We start from the raw sequence: 8,969 nt of genomic DNA on the forward strand, positions 1-8,969 counted from the left end.
CTTATAAAATATACCTTCAGAGAACTCAGTAAGGGCTTTTATTTGGACACCTATCAAATATTTGCCAGATTAGTACCTAGTCCAATGAACCGCATTAAGAAGGCAAGGAAATATTTTTTTCTTTTTTGAAGAATTTTATATTGAACAGGGAACTTTCCATTGTAAAACTTCCAATAATGCAAAGAGAATCGAGTCAAAACCCCTTTTTTATATTCCATTAAAGTCATTACTGAAATAGAGTCACAAAAGGTAATAGCAATAAAACCAAATACCTTGAGGTGTGTATGCAAATTATATGCTAATATATGGTAATCTGAGTACTCTGTTCAGTGGCCATAAAAATACTAAATACAGCTAATTAAGGATAGGTAAGTTGCTGTGTTTTATATTTCACAGTAATATGAGAGAGGTAGTATATTATGATTGTTATAGCATTGCTTGCCCTGGGAAATACATCTAACATTTTAACAGGATTTATTAATCTGAGTCCATTTTTCCATTTTATTGAATATGATCACTCTTCTGCCCTTTTTACCCCAGGTTGTAGAACCATGAAGTTAGTGCAAAACTAAAGAACAAATTAAGCCTTTGCTGGAAGGAAAATAAACACTACTTTCCCTAGTAAAGGGCTGTGTTGTACCCACTTTTAACACTCCTCAAAATAAGTGCCCCCGCTTTGGCAACAGAGGTTCAGCAGTCAGGTACATTGTAAATGAGAAGACAGACCTAAGAATTTTCAGTAAGTTTGCAAATGCAAATAATTGTTTTTTACAAAACTAGTTAGAAGTGACAGAAGTAGTCTTTCAAGTGATGAACTCAAATCTTAAGGTTATATATAGGTATATATATTTATATCTCTATATTCATATATAGACATTGATAGATATAAATAGAAATATATAGATAACTATATTAGACACTATATGCATTTACATATAATAAATCAATATAATCAATACTCATATATTTATTATTATTAACAAGATATATAGATATATATTTATATGTAAATAGAACATATTATGACATATTTTGTACATAACATATAATATATAAATATATAGATATCTATATAGAATGGATTTGTAAATTTTAAGAAAATGGAAAAAATATTGTCAATAATATTTATGAGAAACTGATCATTTGAAAACTGAGTTTTCTGTAAAACTAACATTAAAAATGATCTAAAAAATCTAAAAATGATCAATATTCAATAATAATTTAATGACTGAAATGCTTTTTCTCTATTATGCTAAGAACGTTTTATCAGGTTGAAACTTACCCAACTTAGCCAAAAAAAGTTTACCTAAAATCATTTTACCAGCTTGTGAAGCTGTGAACTTTACTTTTTTGATAATTTCTAGGCTGCAAGATGAAGATATAATAGTCCTGCACTAACATGGTTGAGTATTTTATGAATTTATCAAATATGTCAGTTTTTCAAACAAAAATAAATGTGAAAATACTCAAAATATCCAAAAACAAGTACATAAAACTAACAAATAAAAAAATCTACCAGATGGGATAAATTATTATGGATGAGAGTGAATCTCAAACGAATCTGGGAAGACTTGATAAGCCATAGTAAACAAGACCCTCTAAAAATTCTTTTATCTTCTTTTCTTCATTCTTTCTTTGCTTCCTTCCTTCCTTCCTTCCTTCCTTCCTTCCTTCCTTCCTTCCTTCCTTCCTTCCATCCTTTCTCTTTCTTTTCACTTTCTTTTCTTTCTTTCCTTCTTTCTTTCCTTCATTTCTCTATTTCTTTCTCTTTCCTTTCTTCCTTCTTTATCTTTTCTTCTTTTTTCTTCATTTCTTTGTCTTCTTTTTTCTTCCTTCTTTCCTTCCTTTCTTCCTCACTCTTCCTCTTCCTTCATTTCTTTCTTCCTTTCTTCTTCCTTCCTTCCTTCCTTCTTCCTTCCTTCCTTCCTTCCTTCCTTCCTCCCTCCCTCCCTCCCTCCCTCCCTCCCTCCCTCTCTCTCTCTCTCTCTCTCTCTTTCTTTCTTTCTTTCTTTCTTTCTTTCTTTCTTTCTTTCTTTCTTTCTTTCTTTCTTTCTTTCTTTCTTCTTTCTTTCTTTCTTTCTTTCTTTCTTTCTCTCTCTCTTTCTTTCTCTCTCTCTCTCTTTCTTTCTTTCTTTCTTTCTTTCTTTCTTCCTTTTTTCTTTCTTTCTTTCTTTCTTTCTTTCTTTCTTTCTTTCTTTCTTTCTTTCTTCTTTCTTTCTTTCTTTCTTTCTTTCTTTCTTTCTTTCTTTCTTTCTTTCTTTCTTTCTTTCTTTCTTTCTTTCTTTCTTTCTTTCTTTCTTTCTTTCTTTCTTTCTTTCTTTCTTTCTTTCTTTCTTCTGAAGCAAGGTTGTTTTATTTAAAATACATAGAATAGAAAAGAAGGATATTGAAATCCCTAGTAAAAGAAAGGATTTGTACTTCCCAAGTTGGGATGTGGATGATGCTCAGAAGTGAACATACTCTTCTCAGGCTTCTGATGAATATGATTTGGAATAAAATCTGAGTATGATTATGCTCACATTTTCAGGTAAAATACTGACCCAGAGCCCATCCTTTGAGCACAGTTATTACATGCTACAAAAAGGTAATGGTGTAAGTTGAAACACTAAAGGTGTGTGTTAGAAATAAATTAAAAAAAAATAAATATCCTAAAAGGATGAACAGAAGCAATTCTCAACATACTAAGAACTTAAATTTTGCCTTGCATAAAATAAGAAGCCATTTATGGATTTGAGTAGTGTGGGTATCAAGACAATTTGGACTTTTGAGAAAATTATTAGCTTATCATTATAAAGGAATGCTAGTAGAGAAATTCATCTAGAATAAAATGCATCACCAAGGAGATGAATATAATATTTCAGGTTAAGGATACTAAGAGTTCAAACTAACTTGATAACAAGGATTATGGAAAAGGGAAAAATATTTCAGAGAAAATTGTGAAGGGATAACAGGAAAGATTTGGGGAGTGGTTGATTAATCAAGCACCATGGGACCAAAGATTCAAGAAAAATATTGTAATTTCATTCATCCTTGGGTAATGGGTAAGATTGTGGTACCATTGACTAAGATAAAAATTGCAAGGAATAAGTGATGGAGGAAAAGATAATTACTTCCATCTTGGATATGTTGGCTTAAAATTGAGAAATTTGGAAGTTTCAGCTTTACAGCAAGTAAATTAATATATATGAGATATTTCATTTTTAAGCTTAAAATGAAACCACCAAATTGTAATCTTAGCTTATATTAGTTAGATGAAGAGGTTCTTTAGGAATGAGATAACATTTACAGAAGGGGCCTGTGGCCAAGGATGAATGAAAAGACATAGCACAGAGCAGTTTGAATAATGTCAAGAAGAAAAAAAGCCAAGGAATGCAGAAAAATGTTAAGGGCAACTAAAAGCACGCTGTAATGTATATTTAGAGCACAGAAAATGTAAGCAAAGAAGTCGTTACATAATATTAACAAATGACACTATAAAAGCAGAGTTCACTGATTTTTCGTGTGTCTTTACAAAAGAACGTCCTGCAAATTGAAAACGGGCATAATAAAGATGGTAAAAAGGCAATTGAATCCAAAGATAGATGAGAGAGATACTTGAAGAGCATCCATTTGCTTTCAATGAATCCTGTCTTTGGCTTAGATTATTTCAGGATACTGAAATAAATTCCAGATGTTATCATGGATCCATTACTCATAATCATTGCGAAGTTATGAAGAAATGTCAACATGTTGAACTGGCATTGAATGATGAGAAATGAGAATGGAGGGATGTCAGGTTTGCAATCTTTAGTTTGATTCCTAACAAATTCTAGAAAGTCCTACTCAGACAACCTGTTTGTATTTAGAGAATAACAAGTCATTTGAAGGAATTGCAAAACTTACAATAATTGCAAATTCTTATATTTAAATTGTTCAGAGATGAATTTTTAAATAAAGCCAGTTTATTAGAACAGAACCAAACTCAAAAGAACATTTCAGTTTCGAAATAACAGAACTAGACAACTTGAAATTAATGGGGACAGATGCCAATTATATGTTTTGTTTAAAAATCAAATCAAGGAACCAGGGAGAAGACTCAAGTACAAAAATTCATACCTAGCATGTATGTGGTGCCTATAACAAAAATGGAATCAATGCATAAATAGGAATATATTAGGGATCCAATTGTATGTCTATTGAAGCTTAAAAATGCATTGTGGATATTACTTTTATAAGAATACTCAAAAAGTTTATACATTTTTATCTCTCTAGCTCCATGTCTTCTCATACAACATGGAAACTTTTTTTTGTTTGCTTGTTTGTTTTTGAGTCACACCTGGCTGGGCTTAGGGGTTACTCCTGGCTCTGTGCTTAGAAATCACTCCTGGCAGGCTCAGGGGACCATATGGGATGCAGTGATTTGAACTATCATCAGTCCTAGGTTTGCCGTTTGAAAGGTAAATGCCCTATTGTTGTGCTCTCTCTGGCCCCAACACGGAAACATTTTTACCTATATTGATAAAGATCACATTTAGAGTGCAGAGTTACCTTTTGGTCATGTGTCTATATATATCTGTTGTAGTGTTAAATAATTAATGATGGAATTAAATAATTAGCGATGGAGAAGGATGGAGACCTTTATTCTTAGGCCATGGTCACGTGGCTTCATCCCCCATCAACCGGTGGGTCTGGGGTCCAGGAAAGCGATGGGTATGGAACTCACTTACAGGCAGGCTTCAGGAAGCATCAACTTTATTTTTTTTTTTTTTGTCCCCCAATTCACAATACATACCTGGCAAGGGGCCTGTGTTGAGGTGTATATGGGGTGCCTTTACTGTACCTCCTCTTTCTATACAGCCAGTGTAAAGAACACAGCCTGTGGTAAGAATTGGGAGGCCTTATTTTATCTTTTATTTATTTTTTTCTTTTCTTCAGGGCAAACTAAAGTTGTTTTTTTTTTTGTTTTTTTTTTTAAGTAAGAATTCATTTAAAGGACAAAATTGATTAACATAATAAGGTAAACTAATATAACATAATATAGTGACATAACATAACATATAATATAATTAATATAATAATAATACATGTAAGTCAAAGAAAGTTTCTGATTAAAAACACAATTTTCTTTTTTTTCCATAATGGCTTACATATCTTTCACTGTAGTATTTTGGGTACATATTCACATTAAATCAGGGGAATACCCATCACCTAATATGTCCTCTTCTCAATCAAAAATCAAATATACTGAAAATAGGCAGAGTCCTGTCTAGAGGCTTCCAACCTCAGTTTGAGAGAGGATGTGAAAAAAGTAATTAAAATACCACAACAATACACACACACACACACACACACACACAAAAAATATCGAATTAAATAACCGATAAGCACCACAACAATAAAAACAGGCACCACACAATAATCTCGGTTCTGAAATCAAATCATACTCAAGTGCAAAAAGAAAGAGAAAGACAAAACAAAATAAAATAAAATAATATTGGAGACATCAACCGTAATCTCCACACCAAAATAAAGACGTCAAAAAAAATAGATCATTTATTCTCCTCTTGCTGCTTTCGTGGTATGTGGAAGACTTCTACTTTATCTTGGATGGTAAAATCAGACCTGTTTCTAGAGATCTTGGTGGCTGTGCAGATCAGGGAATGGAGTTTATGAAGTCTTTCTTTGTGGTTCTAGCAGTTATGCTTCTTCAATGTCCTTTTTTTGTTTTTTATGTATTCTAGGTGTTTCAGAATAGTGCTACCATTCTGTGTTTTTCTTTTGTCTTCTGACTTACTTCGTTTAACATAACATGATCTAGGTCCATCCACGTTGCTGCAAAGTCTGTGATTGTATCATTTCTAACTGCCATGTAATATTCCATTGTATATATGTACCACATCTTAATGATCCATTCATCTGTTGTTGGACATCGAGGTTGGTTCCAAGATTTGGCTATTATACTGAGTGCTGCAATAAATAGTGGGGTGCATACGTATTTTGGAATGAATGTCTTTCCATCTTGGGGATATATGCCTAGGAGAGCAATTGCTGGGTCAAATGGCAGCTCAATTCTGAGTTCTTTGAGCACTCTCCAGACTTTTCTCCATAGATGTTGGACCAAGGGGCATTCCCACCAGCAATGAATGAGAGTTCCTTTCATACCACATCCTCTCCAACAAAGGTTGTTCCCATTATTTTTGATGTGACTTTATTCATGCCCTGTCCACCACAGGTGTGGCCTCATTTCAGCCATCTTCCCTTTGACCTCCATGCTGGCAAAAGACCAAAAAACCTAATCCCCTGGGTCAAAGCCTTATCTACCTTTTCTAAGACCCCTCCCAGGAATGGGCGGGGTCTTGCAGGTAAGGTCAAGTTACCTAGGAAGAATGGGGGGGGGGGAAATGAGGCTTCAGTCTGTGTTTTCAGTTACAATTTTCTTTCATCTAATTGTTCATGTGGATTTTATTAGAAAAGGGACAAAAAGTGGAAGAAAGCAAGTTCTGAGTCTAGAAGTGATGGCAAATAAGTAAAATTTGCAGGAGCTAATTAAAATTGTTTTGTCCAGAGAATATATAGAAATACATAGTCTATTATTTGATGAAATTATATAAAATCAGTTTAATATGAAGTACAGTTGAATTCAACATGAAAAAAATCTTGGGACCAGAGAGATGATACAGGGATAAAGACACTTGCCTTGCTGGTTCCAACCCTGGTTCCATCCCCATCGGGGAATGATCAAGACTGGGTAAATTTTAAAACAACCAACTCGAACAACTTAAAAAAAAAGAGCTTATAAAATGAATAAGTGTCTTGATAGCAAATATATCCATGCCTGATTTTATATTTTCTTGTTCATAGTTTGTTCTTCCCAATGTCAAAGTCTGTAGCAACCCTGTGTCAAGAATGCTTTGATTTCCATCTTCCATAATTATGTGCCTCTCTTAAAATTTGCACTTTTCTCTTAATTTCCAAAGCTAGAAATGATGATGCTTCATGGTGTACCCTAAGACCCACCCATTTCTGGGAGGGGTCTTAACCGGATAATAGGTGTAACTTTACCTGCAAGCCCCTCCCATTCCTGGGAGGGGTTTGGAAAAAGGTAGATAAGGCTGGGACCAAGGGAATTCGGCCCTTTTGGCTCTTTGCCCCTTTGGCGGTTTCTCTCTTGGCCCGGCTTGGCTTCCTGGCTTTTGGATCTTTGGGCCGCATGGAGCCCAAAGGGAAGATGGCTAACAGGAGATAAGATGCAGGGCTAGCAAAATATAGCTGAATGCTTAAAAGGTTGACATAGGCCACACACCTGTGGTGGCTAGAGCATAAATAAAGATGATTCTTCCTGAAGCCTGCGTGTGAGTCTTGATTACGCCGACTACCTGGGCCTGGAACTTGCCAGCTGGATGGGGGATGAAGCCACGTGGCTGGGGCCTAAGCACAAAGGCCTCCATCCACCGCCATCCAGCCCCATCGTTAATTAATTAATGCTACAAATGGCGCCCGAACAGGGACCTGAATCCTGGACCCAAGAAACCAGCAACAATGGTAATATTTCTGCTTTTCAGTTTAATTTTGGCTCTTTTCGGGTGCACTAAGCCCAAAACACTGGGCCACGTGCAGCCATGTTCAAACATGGCCGTGACCCCTTCTAGGGAAACAAGGACAATTAAAACAAAAGAGGTGGAAGCTTGCATCACCTCCAGCCCAGGCCCAGGCCCAAAACTAAAACTTTGTTACAAGAAACAAAAACCTGGGCCTCTTCAAAGACTTATTAAAAGTCTAAATTGGAAACGGAGGAGAAAAAAGACTGTATTGAAAATGGACTGATTTTCTGAGAATGACCTTTGGCTTGAATTTGAATTTCAACTTTGGAAATTTCGGACTAAACTTTTAGTTTAAATCACTTGGAACTCTGAACATCCAAAGTGCTCCCAGAGGGGAAAAAAGGCAGCGGTGAAGCCCCTGCGGCAAAAATCTCCAAGCGGCAAGCTCCAAGCAGCTCGGCTCGGCTGGAATCTCGGCTGGGATAGGCTTGGCTGGGCTCAGCTTTGCCCGGAAAAGCAAAAAACCTGGAATCCTCGCTCCAGATCACAAACCGGCAGCGGAGCCTGGAACTACGGAAGAAAGCCACGTGGTAAGATCAGCGTGGAACAAACCAACATCTGAACTTTAAAAGTTTACAAAAGCCACGTGGTGAGATCAGCGTGGGACAAATTAATCTGAACTATGGTTTTAGGTGTAGAAAATTAGTGGGTAGTAATATTTTACTCATAGTTGGTGATGGAATAAGTTTTACTTAGTTAGTAGTTAAAAAATAAAAATAAAAGGGAAGTAATTCAGTTTAGCTCATTTAAACATCTAATTTCTAACCACCTGCATCTTTGTTTTAAGTCATTTTCTTTATAATTTAAATGTGTTTTGTTGTCTTTCAGAGTTAATATTTTCAATTGCAAAATGTTTTACTGTGTATTTTAATGTACTTAGCCTGTTTTTAAAATGTATGTTATGCATGTATGCTGAAGTACTTGTGTATAAAAAAGTTATAGGAACAAATAGTTCCCCCAATATAGTTTAAAAGTATAGGAACATGAAAGTTCCGAAATAGTGCTTGGTAAAAAAGCATTAATAGAATTTTAGGTTACAGGTGTAAAGTATATTTTGCAAATGATATGTTTTTGAAAAGGGCTGGTATATTAATTTTCACTTTATTACGTTGGCGCATAAAAATATTTAAAAAAGGGGGAAATGTGGTGTACCCTAAGACCCACCCATTTCTGGGAGGGGTCTTAACCGGATAATAGGTGTAACTTTACCTGCAAGCCCCTCCCATTCCTGGGAGGGGTTTGGAAAAAGGTAGATAAGGCTGGGACCAAGGGAATTCGGCCCTTTTGGCTCTTTGCCCCTTTGGCGGTTTCTCTCTTGGCCCGGCTTGGCTTCCTGGCTTTTGGATCTTTGGGCCGCATGGAGCCCAAAGGGAAGATGGCTAACAGGAG

General features: G+C 35.5%; 1 non-coding gene across 1 annotated transcript; it reads right to left on the reverse strand.

Annotated features, from left to right (window-relative positions):
• Nucleotides 1–4,744: 4,744 nt before the first annotated feature.
• LOC125996906 (small nucleolar RNA SNORA51) lies at nucleotides 4,745–4,877 on the reverse strand. Its single transcript, XR_007491567.1, has one exon. It is a non-coding gene; the product is annotated as a small nucleolar RNA SNORA51 (small nucleolar RNA).
• Nucleotides 4,878–8,969: the final 4,092 nt, after the last annotated feature.

Source organism: Suncus etruscus, chromosome 18 (genome assembly GCF_024139225.1).
Source record: "Suncus etruscus isolate mSunEtr1 chromosome 18, mSunEtr1.pri.cur, whole genome shotgun sequence".
Taxonomy (NCBI): domain Eukaryota; kingdom Metazoa; phylum Chordata; class Mammalia; order Eulipotyphla; family Soricidae; genus Suncus; species Suncus etruscus.